At 44.5% G+C, this 14,750-nt stretch overlaps 1 long non-coding RNA gene across 1 annotated transcript in view; it reads left to right on the forward strand.

The window, feature by feature from the left end:
* The window catches only part of LOC137516109 (uncharacterized), a 122,892-nt gene that overhangs the window by 40,260 nt on the left and 67,882 nt on the right, over window positions 1–14,750 (forward strand). Inside the window, exon 2 of the long non-coding RNA XR_011020535.1 lies at window positions 1,427–1,511. This is a non-coding gene — a long non-coding RNA (uncharacterized lncRNA). The remainder of the gene's footprint in view (window positions 1–1,426; window positions 1,512–14,750) is intronic.

Consider the following 14,750-nt stretch of genomic DNA (forward strand, 5'->3'; position numbering starts at 1 on the left):
TACACTTTTGAAAACAGGTTGAAATGTGAAAATAAAAGGTATGTATGGAATTATCTGTGTGATAAGACGTCACAGGTAGATTTGCTTATGCTTTAAGCCCACTATAAACACTTTTTTTTAGCACATATGTATATAAATTTGAATATGAGATCTAAAAGAGGGACAACAGAGAAGCAAAGCATGAGAGGGTGATTTTCTGCGCAAGTATATGTACGCCGTCGGTGAATGACGGCCCTCCCTGCTGCCGCTCAAATCCCTGGTGGCGTAAAATACTATTCCCCCTCCAAGTTGTCACAACTCAGAGAGAGATGTAATTAGGGATCTGCGAATCGATCACTGGAACGCAAATTATCCTTACACGCCGCGCGCAGTATAACATTACTGCTATGGCTGCATCTAGTTTCGGCGCTTGGAAACCACCTGTTTCAGATTTTCTTCCACTAGATGGACTGTACTCTTAAAATAGGGACAGTTTTTCCTTCGTCAAACCTAGAAACTCTTCCTAGGATTAATTTAACTGTACAAATCCTTACACTTCCATTACCTGTATGCCTATCACTAACCCACGCCTGATACAAATCATCACTCGGACTTTCCCACACACTCTCCGTAACCCTTTATCTTGAAGTCTAAAAATCATCCTTGTGTTGTTGAAAAGATATCCTGTTATTATGGTCATTGTAATTATGAAATTGGCAGAAATCTTACATTTTTATGAGATAACCATCATGTTTCTGAAATGCTGGTCTTCTTGAGTGACATTTTCCTAAGGGAACAGGACACAAAGGCTGCCTGTAGCAGAGGACACTTGGATATCAGGATTATCGTTTTTCCAGTCATCATTACAAATTTCAGAGAACAAAAAAATACTGTTCTTTTCCATTAAATTTGGTGGGACTTTGTAAGATAAAACCTGTAAGATGACAAAAAAAATGACCTTGTGGTTGTTCTAACTTTGATTGTGCCCTACTGATTACTGTATTTTGTAACTTTGGGCTAAATTATTCTCACAGAGGTGGCCACTAACAATACAATTTGGTGCACGATAGTTTCAAATTAAACGTATGATCATTGATCGGAAACAATCATTTGGGACCACTAACAGACAAAAATCTCCTAACCAATCCGATCAGATTGACAGGCTCGATCCAAAAATCGGATCGATTTCATTAAATGGAGCAGATTGGTTTATGAGAAAAAAAAAGAGAAAGGGAGGAAATGACAACAGGTTTGGCTTCAGTCAGAAGCTTAGGCTTCAGTCAGAAGAAAGCTTCCCCTACTCTGCTGTGAAGATTCAGTATAGGTTTTGCACACAGGGAATCCGTGGTAATGCTTTCAAATGTTCTTTTATGTAACTAAGAGTAGTTAGTGAGATTTAATTTTTGGGAGTATAATCCCACTTAAAGTTTTCTTTTATTCTCGACAGAGATGTTAGATGGCCAGCCTACTTGATCATGAGGAGATGGACTAGTCCAAAACCTGTCGGTAAGGGGTCAACCATCAGACTTACTGTAAGTGGCAGCTACATTGAAAGAAAGACATTTACAGTGCATGTTACGCTAGGAAAAATTGACATCTTATACACATGCGTAGACATGTATTTTAAAATGTACAGTTTTTCCACAAGTGACCCTTTAACAATAATTTAATTAGATGAACATTTGCAGGGTATACTATAATTGGATGATAACAGACTTTCTGAGAGAGTGAATTTGAAATTCCTCAGTTGTATTAGGAAACGTATTTTCCAAACTAACCAGGGCATTTTGTTTCTCACATTATACGTCAAAATGAAATCAAACAGTTCATTGATGGCAACACACTCAACTGCTCGTAATTTAAAAAATGTGAGCCGCATTACTTGCGCAGGAATTTGAAAGAAAAAAACCCCTGCTGTTCATGCATATATGGTCTTTGCGCAGCAATACCCCAGTGCCAAAATGAGTTGCCAACGACAGCGGTAGGCTGAAGGATGTGTGAAATGAGTTGCATTGAACGTAAGGCAGATGCAGATATGTAATGTAACTCATTTTGTCATAAGACAAAGAAAATCAGCAGTCTACATAGAGAGTGTTTTCTAGGAGTATCACTTAATTCAATGAATTCTTTCCATGTGCCATCATCAGAACTCTTTGTAGCACATCTGGAAAGTATGATACATGTGATACGTAACAGTTTTCTCCATTCATTGCAAGGGAAGTTCAAATCCTCAACAAGGATGTGTGAGAATGTTTCCATTAAGTCTGACCCTTCAGGGGGAACCCTTCTGGGAATCCTAATGTAAAAAACTGGAGCAAAAATACTGGCAGAAAAAGAAAAATAACACTTACCTTATGGTAAAGCCATAAGGTAAGTTCATTTAATAAGGCAATGCAAAGAGCAGAGGCTGCCTACACTGGGGACTACCTAATACTGAGCGCCATTTTAAATACCTATACTGGTGGCTTCTCTGAATATCTATACTGGGAGCTGCTTCTGGCTACCTATACTGGGGGAAGGGGGGGCTCCCACTGGCTACATACTGAAGGCTATCTAATACTGGTGGCCCAGCCGGCTATCAACTACTGGGAGGTATCGAATACTATAATACTTGGTTTGCAGCTCCAGCTACCTATACCGGAAACTTCTACCTAATACTGCAGCCCACTTTGGCTATCTGTACTAAAGTGCTGTTTCTGGCTACCTATATAAGGGGGCTCCCTCTTACTTCCTTTATTGGAGGATACCTAATATTGGGAGCTCCTCTAGCTACCAACTACTGTGGAGTACCTAATACTGGTATACTGATTTGCACATCAAGCTACCAATACTTGGGGATTCTACCTAATACTAGGGGCCTCTCTGCCTACCTATATTGTAAACCCTCTGGCTACCTATACTGTAAGTGCAACATTTGGCTACCTATGCTGCAAAATACTTAATCATGGGGGCTCTGGTTACCAACTACTGAGGGGTACCTAATATTGAAGGGGCTAACAGGAAATTCATAATACTGGGGTCTAACTCTAGCTACCTATACTAGAGGCTACCCAATCCTGGGGGCACCTCTGGCCATCCAATGTGGGCAGGGTCATTTATGGCTACCTAATACTGGGAGTACTTCTGGCAACAAAAACAAAGGCTACCTAAAACTGGTGTGTGTGTGTGTGTGTGTGTGTGTGTGTGTGTGTGTGTGTGTGTGTGTGTGTGTGTGTGTGTGTGTGTGTGTGTGTGTGTGTGTGTGTGTAGGGGGGGTGGGGGGTGGGACAAGGTTACTTTTTTGGGGAGCGGAGAAAACGAAATAAACTTTCCTATGGGGCCCCATGGTTTCCAGCTACACCCTTGGCAGTAACCATAGCAATATTTCACATTATCATTGCTGTGTTTTTTGATAGCGCAGCCCATTCAGAAGCCAGCAGCCAGACATATTGTTACTTGAGACTTGGTACAGTAAAAGTGGGTTTGAGATCAAACACTCCATATCAGGTAGACGGTTTGTATAAGTGACTTTAGATAGGGTTGTGAATGGGTTGGGTTAAAAGCTGAGTTCACATTACAACAGGCTTGTGTCATGGACAGTCACAGCGGATCTGATGTAACTATCCACAGCATGACCCGTTTGTTCTCATCATTTCCATTTTGTCTGTTGCAATGGACAAGTCATAGGTAGCAAACGATCTATGACAAGTCTGACTTCTGTCTGGTAGAGTTGTGCAGGATGGGTCTTTGAGTTCATTTTGATCCATTCCGTGAAATGGATTGATTTCATTTTGAATGTAGCAAACAAGAGCAACAAGAAATCCGGGCACCAGCCAGCAGGAGTTGCTGTTCAAAACACCTTTAATTCATCCCCAAGATCCCCGACAGATTAGTGCAAAAGCCTGACAGCCGTTTCACAGATAAGACTGCTTCTTCAGAGGCAACAATAACACACATAGTGGCAAAAAACAAAATTAAATACATTTACAGATAGAGGAGGGTAGGCTTACCGCACTTCCTGAACGCCCCACCGCCAAGCGCGCACCCAGTTACGAGCCCCGCCCCGAGCCGCTGGTTCGCAAGCAGGCAGTGACGTCACCCTTTCGGGAGCGTCTGACAGGCCATGCCTGATTGGTCTGCGGGGATTCCTGACGCCTCCCTTTCGGGAGCGTCTAGTAGACAGAGCCTCATTGGTCCCCAGAGGGTCAGGTGACTCCGCCTCTACTTCCCTGTTTACAACTTGCGTAGCGGTATCGATGGGGAGTATGGGCTGGCGTCTAGTTGTCTAGGCGACCAGTCCTGAAGCGCGGCGTGCCTACAAAAGATAAACATACAGAGCACCAATTTAAAAACATTATAAAAAACAGTATAGCGAAGCATACACATAACAGTCAAATGTACAAGCCATGAGGGATAAAAGACATTATTCATAAGGAGAGGCAGACAGCTGGACATCCAACTCAATACACGTCAACTGCCCTGATCTTAGCAGTTAAACAATAAGGAAATTAAGGAACCCCTCCAGACCATAGGTCCCAGCGAACAGAGGCAACCATCCCACCATGGGATACAAGGTAGCTAGGGGAGACCCCCACTCGTAACCAAATTAAGAAACTCTGAGTAAAGTTCCCAAAAAGGCCCCAACCTCAGGAAGGGAGCCCAACTCAGGACGTATACCTCTAATTCTGGGAACAAGGTCTGAAGGAGAGCAATGGAGGAGGGGGAGGAGAGAGGGAGAGAGAGAGAGAGAGAGAAAGAGAAAGAGAGGGGGGGGGGGGAAGAAAGAGGAAGAAAGGGAGGAGAGGAACATGCATTAATGCTTATCAAGAAAGCACCATAATTCATTGCGTTCATTAAGTCCCAGTCTTCCACAGGCCTCAGTGTTATGATCATGTCTGCAGCGTTTACTGCTGGCTGCAGTGGTATTGTAACCCAAGCAGTTCTGATGTCATTACATACATTTTCTTGCATAGTTTGGTTTGCACTTAGACTAGTTGCTGATTCCATCTGCAGTCGCTCTGAAGTTAATGACAGTTTAATGTGCTTTTGTGTAAACAGACATTGTCTGCTGCAGTGGAGGGGCGGTCCCTTTCCTGCAGGCTGCATATCATTGTCTGCCTTTTCCTGCTGTCAGCCTGTGATTAATTACCATTAACTTGTGTGGAAATCTGCAGGTCTGCTCCCATTGGATGACCTCAGTATAAAGAACTGCTTCCTGCAATGCTTGATGGGCTACCATAGTCTCAGATTCTGTCTGTTACTCTGCCCGTGCCCCACCTCGTTCCTAGTCCGTGTGGACTGCGCTGACTCCTGCGAAGGGGTCAGCGAGTCCTCCTAGTTCTGCTCTTGTTCTAGAAGTTGTTACTTTGCTTGTCTTGTGTCATATATTGGTTCATCGCCAATATATACGCATACTTGCGCATTTTGTTATTTTCTTTGTATTCGTGTTACGTTGATACATCAGTGTCGCTGATATATACGTACACGAACTGTTTATTTCCTGTGTTCAGTCAGTCAGCCTTCCAGCACGCTTTGGTAGTTTGCGCGTATCGTGAGCACCCGTGCTAAGGTAGTATCCTGTTCCTGGTCCTGTTTGTGGATTGCGTTCATCTCTGCGAAGAGATAGCGAATCCTTCTGAGTCCTGTTCCCTGTATTACTCCAGTCTTAGTCAGAGTTCCTGCTTATGTCATATATCGGTTCATTGCCGATATATACATATGTTAGTCAGACGTTACAAATAGTTTCATTGATAGCTGTAATTGTAATACGCTAGGAAATCATACTTATTGTATATTTATCTGTGTTACGTTCATCTATCTTGATCCTGCTATTTCCTGACTATCCTGTCCTGTCTTTGTGAGGCACGCCATTGCTGCTAACGCATTGGCTACCTCATTCCAGTCTGTTTTATTGTGGACGCTTGCTGTCACTAAGTAGTGGCTAGTTAAGCAAGCGTTCATTCTGTCTACCTGTCCTGATCTCCTCAGTCCTGGTTTATGCGCTCAGCGCTACTTTGCGCTGAGACGTTATTACGAAAGTGTTGTTTGTGGCTGTTCGGATCTGCACCGGCTCTGTGCACCACAATCTCCTATTGGAGTCAGTCCTTTCCTCCACTAAACTGGGGATATCCTGATTCCTTGTGCTGGTGTGTGTACCTCCTTCACGTCAGCTTATGTGTTGCATGCTGATTGTGGAGATTACACCTCCAAGCGTGACACTCAGTCTGCGAGATAAGCTTAGCTTCTTCTCTACGTAGACATAACTCCCGATCCCCCCCTCTATGTGGGGTATCCACAATTTTTAGACCACAAAAGCGTAGGCAATCAGCATTGCCCTCATGAACATCCTTCACATGAGATTTTAATCTGCCTGCCCCCTTCCCAGTTTCAATCGATTTAAAATGTTCCTGAAATCGTTGTTTAATGGGTCTAGTTGTTTCTCCTACATAGAATCTTCCACAGGGGCAGATTACCACATACACAGCAAATCTAGAGCCACAGTGTATAAAATCTTTAATTGGCACCGTATGTCCTCCCAGAGAAATTGATTTACCTGGGATGAACTGATGGCAGTGAGTGCAGTTCAGACAGCGGTAGTTACCCGCAGGCCTCATAGCAGTAAGCCAGTCTGGTTCCTTTTTAGTCAGGAACTCACTACTGACCACCCAATCACCAATCGTGCGTGCCCGTCGAAAGGTGACTAATGGTCGTTCACCCAGGGTCCCTCCCCAAGTGGGGTTAGACCTCAGGTCAGTCCAGTATTTATTGACCACCTCTCTAATCTTAGGGGCCATGGGTGAGTAGTTGAAGATAAAGGGGACCCTATTTTTCATTCCTCTGGATTGGTCCATACCCGGTGGATTCTTTTTAGTTTTCTTCATCTTTAAAAGGTCCTCCCTTCTTTTCACATTAGCCTTATTAAAGGCCTCTACCAACAACGAGAGGGGATACCCCTGACTTAAAAATCTTCTTGCCAGCTCCCTACTCTGTTCCAGAAAGTCATCTTGTTTACTGTTGTTACGTTTTAATCGTAGGAATTGGCTATAGGGTATCCCATCCAAGACATGTTTTGGGTGATAACTGGAATAGGAAAGTAAAGAATTTGTCGCTGTGGATTTGCGGTATCCTCTTGACAATACCCTATTCCCCTCCACATATAGGGTCAGATCCAAGAACTCCAATTTTTGACCTCCCCATACCCCTGTAAATTTCATGTTCAGCTCATTGATGTTTAGCCATTCTACAAATTTATAAAAAAGTCCCTCTCCTCCAGAAACGTGTCCAATCTGCAGAATCGTTATCTGTAGCGACTGCGCATCAGACCTGCAATGAGATTCTGCCATTAACAGATAATGAAATGCAATTGTCTTTCAGGGGAGTTAAATGGACTTATGAAACTACTAATGAACTTTCATCACTGGCTAGGGAAAATAAAGATTTTTGTTTAAAAGAATTATCTGAGTATGATTATGAGGATATATTACAGAGTATTGAACAGATCAATTTATTCGTGCAGCAAGGGAAATTTGCATACACTACAGTTCAACACTTGCTACAGGTATTGGAGATCCTTAGGAATAAGAAATCTGCCAATCGCCTGCTAAATAATCCAATGTATGTTTCTGCCAAAACCACATTAGCAAACTGTGATCTGCCTGTTAAGTATGCTTGGAATCCTCCATTTGAGAAAGGAGAGATGGAAGCTCTGGTCAATGAATGGAAGAATGATTCAAGTTCATTTTGTCAATTTTACAGTGCAAAAAGTGAATTAGTATTGAATGCATGCATTAAGTCTGCCTATAACCTAATAAAAACTGGTGTGTGTGGGTATGACCTTGTGGCTCCATTGATCGATGTGTGGAAAATGATTTTGGACGATTTTTATGCGATTCAATCAGTTGATACCAGGGAAGACACACTGTCAATTGGAGACTGTCCCACTTCTCCAGTTACTGAGTCCCTGCCATGTTTTGTGAATGTTCCTGTAACTCCACCCTGTACCATGGATAACTCAGTGTTACTTCCCAGTAAAACAGAAGCCACTGATACTTTCTTAACTTTGCCCTGCACAAATTTCTCAGCAGAGAATCCAGAGGTCCTGCTGACTTCTGAGTCCAGCCTAGCCAGTACTCATGAGTCTTTGTTCAGTGCAACAGACACCAGAAAAATCTTGCCTGTCTCTGCAAACACTTCTGCAGAAATTACCTGTGTTAATAAAGTTCAACTCCTGTCTGATCCAGCAGATGCCAATAGATGCACTACATCAGTTTCCGAGTCCCAGCAATCCTGTCCAGAAACCTCAGAACCCCAGCATCTGAATTTTCCAATTTCACAATTGAATGGTGATTCAGATGCGCAAACATTGTGTTTTGATCTTCCTGTTTCTACACCTCACTCTAGTTTCATGAATAACTCAGAGCGTCTGCTATGTGAATCCGAAATCGCAGAATTATTACCGTGTTCAGAAAATGTTCCAGTGAACTTGCCCTGTACCATGAATTGTGCAGTAGATCTCTCCAATGAAACTCAGGTCACAGAATCATTATGCTGTCCAGCAGGTGCTTCCATGGTTTTGCCCTGCAATATGGACTGTTCAGTGATCCTGTCCAGTGAAGCTGTGGTCACAGAGTCTTATGCTTCACCCAGTACTTTGGATACTTCAAACCCTCTAGCAGAGGAGTCTGAGGCACTGCTTACCTCAGTTGGTGTTGCAGTAATATTCACTTGTCTAGCAGCTGTTTTGGAATTACAGTCTGCTCTAATAAAGCTTGATGAATTCCTGCCCAGCGAAGCAGAAGCCATTGAAATATTGTCCTTGTCAGCAAGTGTGTTGGATACCTTGCCCTGTACACAGTCTGATTTAACCGATGTTGTTGAGTCCCTCTCCAGTGTTGTAACAGCCGAGGAACTCCAGCCCTGTCCTCTGAATGTTTCAAAAGTCTTGCCCTGTAACATGGATAATTCTGACTCGCTGGAAAAAATAATAGAAATCTCAGAATTTCAGTCCGGGTTAATGAGTGTTTCTGAAACCCAGCCCTGTATCCTGGAAAATTCTGGTTCTCTGGCCGGTGTGGCAGAAGTTCCAGAGTCCCCTTTCTGTCCAGTGAGTTACTCAGTTTTGCCTAGTTCAGTGGGGATTGCTGCACTACTGACTTGTTTTGCAGCCCTTCATGAGCTCCAATCCAGTGTATTTGATGAGTCTCTGTCTAGTCCAGAAGAAGTTATGGGAACCCTGTCTAGTTCGGTGCATACATCAGAAGATTTGTCCTGTCTTGTAAATGCCCCTGAACATGATTTGTTAATAACTTTGCTGGAATCAGAGACATCTAAGTCTGATCCTGCATTTTTTAGTGAGAATCCAGCAACTGTGAAGTCTAGTCATGATGATTTTTTTTTGCCCAGTCCTGGTTTCGGTCCTACCTTGACTGACTTTGAGGTTCGCAGTTCCTTGACATGCCCAGAAGTCTCTCTTGTGCCGGTGTGCCCAGATGTGCTTCGTATGCCAGAGTGCCCAAGTGTGTCTGTGTTGGCGTGCTCACACGCTTCCCTAGTGGAGACATGTTCTGATGTTGCCGGTTGGCCTGCATGCCCGGAGATGGTTCTGGTCCCTAAAAACCCTGATCTTGATGTTTGTCCTTGTGACCCTGACTCTAGAGTTGCCCTGGGTTCCATAGGGGTTCTTGATGGTTCTCCATGTGAGCCTAAGGGGCGTTCTGACCTGTGGGGATCTCTTTGGAGCTTCCAAGTGTTCTGGGAGATCTCTGAGGAAACTTGTCCTGGTACCTTGGACTGGTTCAACGGTGGGTTTTGTGTTGGTAGGGACAGTTCCGGTGGGCATTGCAAAGGCTTTGGCGTTTTTGGACAGTCCCGGGAAGGCGGTGGGTATCGCTCAGAGAGTTTCTGGGGGCTTTTTTCTGGAAGTCGTGGTTCTGATGGGTATCACACTGAGGCTTGTAGTGCTGACGGGCATGGTTCTGTAGGTTCTGGTTCTGATGGGTCCAGTCTTGTGGGGACTGATTCTGGAATTTGGTCTTGCCGGGCTGTCCCGGTCATCATGAATTATCAGTCAGATTGTTTTGTTGGGAATTACAGTTTTGAAAAGCGTCTGGTATCCGCTTTTAAGGGGGGGGGGGGTAATGTTATGATCATGTCTGCAGCGTTTACTGCTGGCTGCAGTGGTATTGTAACCCAAGCAGTTCTGATGTCATTATATACATTTTCTTGCATAGTTTGGTTTGCACTTAGACTAGTTGCTGATTCCATCTGCAGTCGCTCTGAAGTTAATGACAGTTTAATGTGCTTTTGTGTAAACAGACATTGTCTGCTGCAGTGGAGGGGCGGTCCCTTTCCTGCAGGCTGCATATCATTGTCTGCCTTTTCCTGCTGTCAGCCTGTGATTAATTACCATTCACTTGTGTGGGAATCTGCAGGTCTGCTCCCATTGGATGACCTCAGTATAAAGAACTGCTTCCTGCAATGCTTGATGGGCTACCATAGTCTCAGATTCTGTCTGTTACTCTGCCCGTGCCCCACCTCGTTCCTAGTCCGTGTGGACTGCGCTGACTCCTGCGAAGGGGTCAGCGAGTCCTTCTAGTTCTGCTCTTGTTCTAGAAGTTGTTACTTTGCTTGTCTTGTGTCATATATTGGTTCATCGCCAATATATACGCATACTTGCGCATTTTGTTATTTTCTTTGTATTCATGTTACGTTGATACATCAGTGTCGCTGATATATACGTACACGAACTGTTTATTTCCTGTGTTCAGTCAGTCAGCCTTCCAGCACGCTTTGGTAGTTTGCGCGTATCGTGAGCACCCGTGCTGAGGTAGTATCCTGTTCCTGGTCCTGTTTGTGGATTGCGTTCATCTCTGCGAAGAGATAGCGAATCCTTCTGAGTCCTGTTCCCTGTATTACTCCAGTCTTAGTCAGAGTTCCTGCTTATGTCATATATCGGTTCATTGCCGATATATACATATGTTAGTCAGACGTTACAAATAGTTTCATTGATAGCTGTAATTGTAATACGCTAGGAAATCATACTTATTGTATATTTATCTGTGTTACGTTCATCTATCTTGATCCTGCTATTTCCTGACTATCCTGTCCTGTCTTTGTGAGGCACGCCATTGCTGCTAACGCATTGGCTACCTCATTCCAGTCTGTTTTATTGTGGACGCTTGCTGTCACTAAGTAGTGGCTAGTTAAGCAAGCGTTCATTCTGTCTACCTGTCCTGATCTCCTCAGTCCTGGTTTATGCGCTCAGCGCTACTTTGCGCTGAGACGTTATTACGAAAGTGTTGTTTGTGGCTGTTCGGATCTGCACCGGCTCTGTGCACCACAATCTCCTATTGGAGTCAGTCCTTTCCTCCACTAAACTGGGGATATCCTGATTCCTTGTGCTGGTGTGTGTACCTCCTTCACGTCAGCTTATGTGTTGCATGCTGATTGTGGAGATTACACCTCCAAGCGTGACACTCAGTCTGCGAGATAAGCTTAGCTTCTTCTCTACGTAGACATAACTCCCGATTCCCCCCTCTATGTGGGGTATCCACAATTTTTAGACCACAAAAGCGTAGGCAATCAGCATTGCCCTCATGAACATCCTTCACATGAGATTTTATTCTGCCTGCCCCCTTCCCAGTTTCAATCGATTTAAAATGTTCCTGAAATCGTTGTTTAATGGGTCTAGTTGTTTCTCCTACATAGAATCTTCCACAGGGGCAGATTACCACATACACAGCAAATCTAGAGCCACAGTGTATAAAATCTTTAATTGGCACCGTATGTCCTCCCAGAGAAATTGATTTACCTGGGATGAACTGATGGCAGTGAGTGCAGTTCAGACAGCGGTAGTTACCCGCAGGCCTCATAGCAGTAAGCCAGTCTGGTTCCTTTTTAGTCAGGAACTCACTACTGACCACCCAATCACCAATCGTGCATGCCCGTCGAAAGGTGACTAATGGTCGTTCACCCAGGGTCCCTCCCCAAGTGGGGTTAGACCTCAGGTCAGTCCAGTATTTATTGACCACCTCTCTAATCTTAGGGGCCATGGGTGAGTAGTTGAAGATAAAGGGGACCCTATTTTTCATTCCTCTGGATTGGTCCATACCCGGTGGATTCTTTTTAGTTTTCTTCATCTTTAAAAGGTCCTCCCTTCTTTTCACATTAGCCTTATTAAAGGCCTCTACCAACAACGAGAGGGGATACCCCCGACTTAAAAATCTTCTTGCCAGCTCCCTACTCTGTTCCAGAAAGTCATCTTGTTTACTGTTGTTACGTTTTAATCGTAGGAATTGGCTATAGGGTATCCCATCCAAGACATGTTTTGGGTGATAACTGGAATAGGAAAGTAAAGAATTTGTCGCTGTGGATTTGCGGTATCCTCTTGACAATACCCTATTCCCCTCCACATATAGGGTCAGATCCAAGAACTCCAATTTTTGACCTCCCCATACCCCTGTAAATTTCATGTTCAGCTCATTGATGTTTAGCCATTCTACAAATTTATAAAAAAGTCCCTCTCCTCCAGTCCAGACCATAACCACATCATCCATGTATCGATGCCAAAGTCCGATGGCGTGGCGATAGGGATTCGCGGCCGAGTAAACATACTCAGCCTCGGAATTTACAAAGTGGCGATGGGGACATCAGTGGCCCCTACCTTTGCCAATCTCTTTTTGGCCCACTGGGAGGCTGAGTATGTTTACTCGGCCGCGAATCCCTATCGCCACGCCATCGGACTTTGGCATCGATACATGGATGATGTGGTTATGGTCTGGACTGGAGGAGAGGGACTTTTTTATAAATTTGTAGAATGGCTAAACATCAATGAGCTGAACATGAAATTTACAGGGGTATGGGGAGGTCAAAAATTGGAGTTCTTGGATCTGACCCTATATGTGGAGGGGAATAGGGTATTGTCAAGAGGATACCGCAAATCCACAGCGACAAATTCTTTACTTTCCTATTCCAGTTATCACCCAAAACATGTCTTGGATGGGATACCCTATAGCCAATTCCTACGATTAAAACGTAACAACAGTAAACAAGATGACTTTCTGGAACAGAGTAGGGAGCTGGCAAGAAGATTTTTAAGTCAGGGGTATCCCCTCTCGTTGTTGGTAGAGGCCTTTAATAAGGCTAATGTGAAAAGAAGGGAGGACCTTTTAAAGATGAAGAAAACTAAAAAGAATCCACCGGGTATGGACCAATCCAGAGGAATGAAAAATAGGGTCCCCATTATCTTCAACTACTCACCCATGGCCCCTAAGATTAGAGAGGTGGTCAATAAATACTGGACTGACCTGAGGTCTAACCCCACTTGGGGAGGGACCCTGGGTGAACGACCATTAGTCACCTTTCGACGGGCACGCACGATTGGTGATTGGGTGGTCAGTAGTGAGTTCCTGACTAAAAAGGAACCAGACTGGCTTACTGCTATGAGGCCTGCGGGTAACTACCGCTGTCTGAACTGCACTCACTGCCATCAGTTCATCCCAGGTAAATCAATTTCTCTGGGAGGACATACGGTGCCAATTAAAGATTTTATACACTGTGGCTCTAGATTTGCTGTGTATGTGGTAATCTGCCCCTGTGGAAGATTCTATGTAGGAGAAACAACTAGACCCATTAAACAACGATTTCAGGAACATTTTAAATCGATTGAAACTGGGAAGGGGGCAGGCAGATTAATATCTCATGTGAAGGATGTTCATGAGGGCAATGCTGATTGCCTACGCTTTTGTGGTCTAAAAATTGTGGATACCCCACATAGAGGGGGGAATCGGGAGTTATGTCTACGTAGAGAGGAAGCTAAGCTTATCTCGCAGACTGAGGCCTGTGGAAGACTGGGACTTAATGAACGCAATGAATTATGGTGCTTTCTTGATAAGCATTAATGCATGTTCCTCTCCTCCCTTTCTTCCTCTTTCTTCCCCCCCCCCCCTCTCTTTCTCTTTCTCTCTCTCTCTCTCCCTCTCTCCTCCCCCTCCTCCATTGCTCTCCTTCAGACCTTGTTCCCAGAATTAGAGGTATACGTCCTGAGTTGGGCTCCCTTCCTGAGGTTGGGGCCTTTTTGGGAACTTTACTCAGAGTTTCTTAATTTGGTTACGAGTGGGGGTCTCCCCTAGCTACCTTGTATCCCATGGTGGGATGGTTGCCTCTGTTCGCTAGGACCTATGGTCTGGAGGGGTTCCTTAATTTCCTTATTGTTTAACTGCTAAGATCAGGGCAGTTGACGTGTATTGAGTTGGATGTCCAGCTGTCTGCCTCTCCTTATGAATAATGTCTTTTATCCCCCATGGCTTGTACATTTGACTGTGATGTGTATGCTTCGCTATACTGTTTTTTATAATGTTTTTAAATTGGTGCTCTGTATGTTTATCTTTTGTAGGCACGCCGCGCTTCAGGACTGGTCGCCTAGACAACTAGACGCCAGCCCATACTCCCCATCGATACCGCTACGCAAGTTGTAAACAGGGAAGTAGAGGCGGAGTCACCTGACCCTCTGGGGACCAATGAGGCTCTGTCTACTAGACGCTCCCGAAAGGGAGGCGTCAGGAATCCCCGCAGACCAATCAGGCATGGCCTGTTAGACGCTCCCGAAAGGGTGACGTCACTGCCTGCTTGCGAACCAGCGGCTCGGGGCGGCGCTCGTAACTGGGTGCGCGCTCGGCGGTGGGGCGTTCAGGAAGTGCGGTAAGCCTACCCTCCTCTATCTGTAAATGTATTTAATTTTGTTTTTTGCCACTATGTGTGTTATTGTTGCCTCTGAAGAAGCAGTCTTATCTGTG

Source organism: Hyperolius riggenbachi, chromosome 1, assembly GCF_040937935.1.
Source record: "Hyperolius riggenbachi isolate aHypRig1 chromosome 1, aHypRig1.pri, whole genome shotgun sequence".
In the NCBI taxonomy this organism is placed as follows: domain Eukaryota; kingdom Metazoa; phylum Chordata; class Amphibia; order Anura; family Hyperoliidae; genus Hyperolius; species Hyperolius riggenbachi.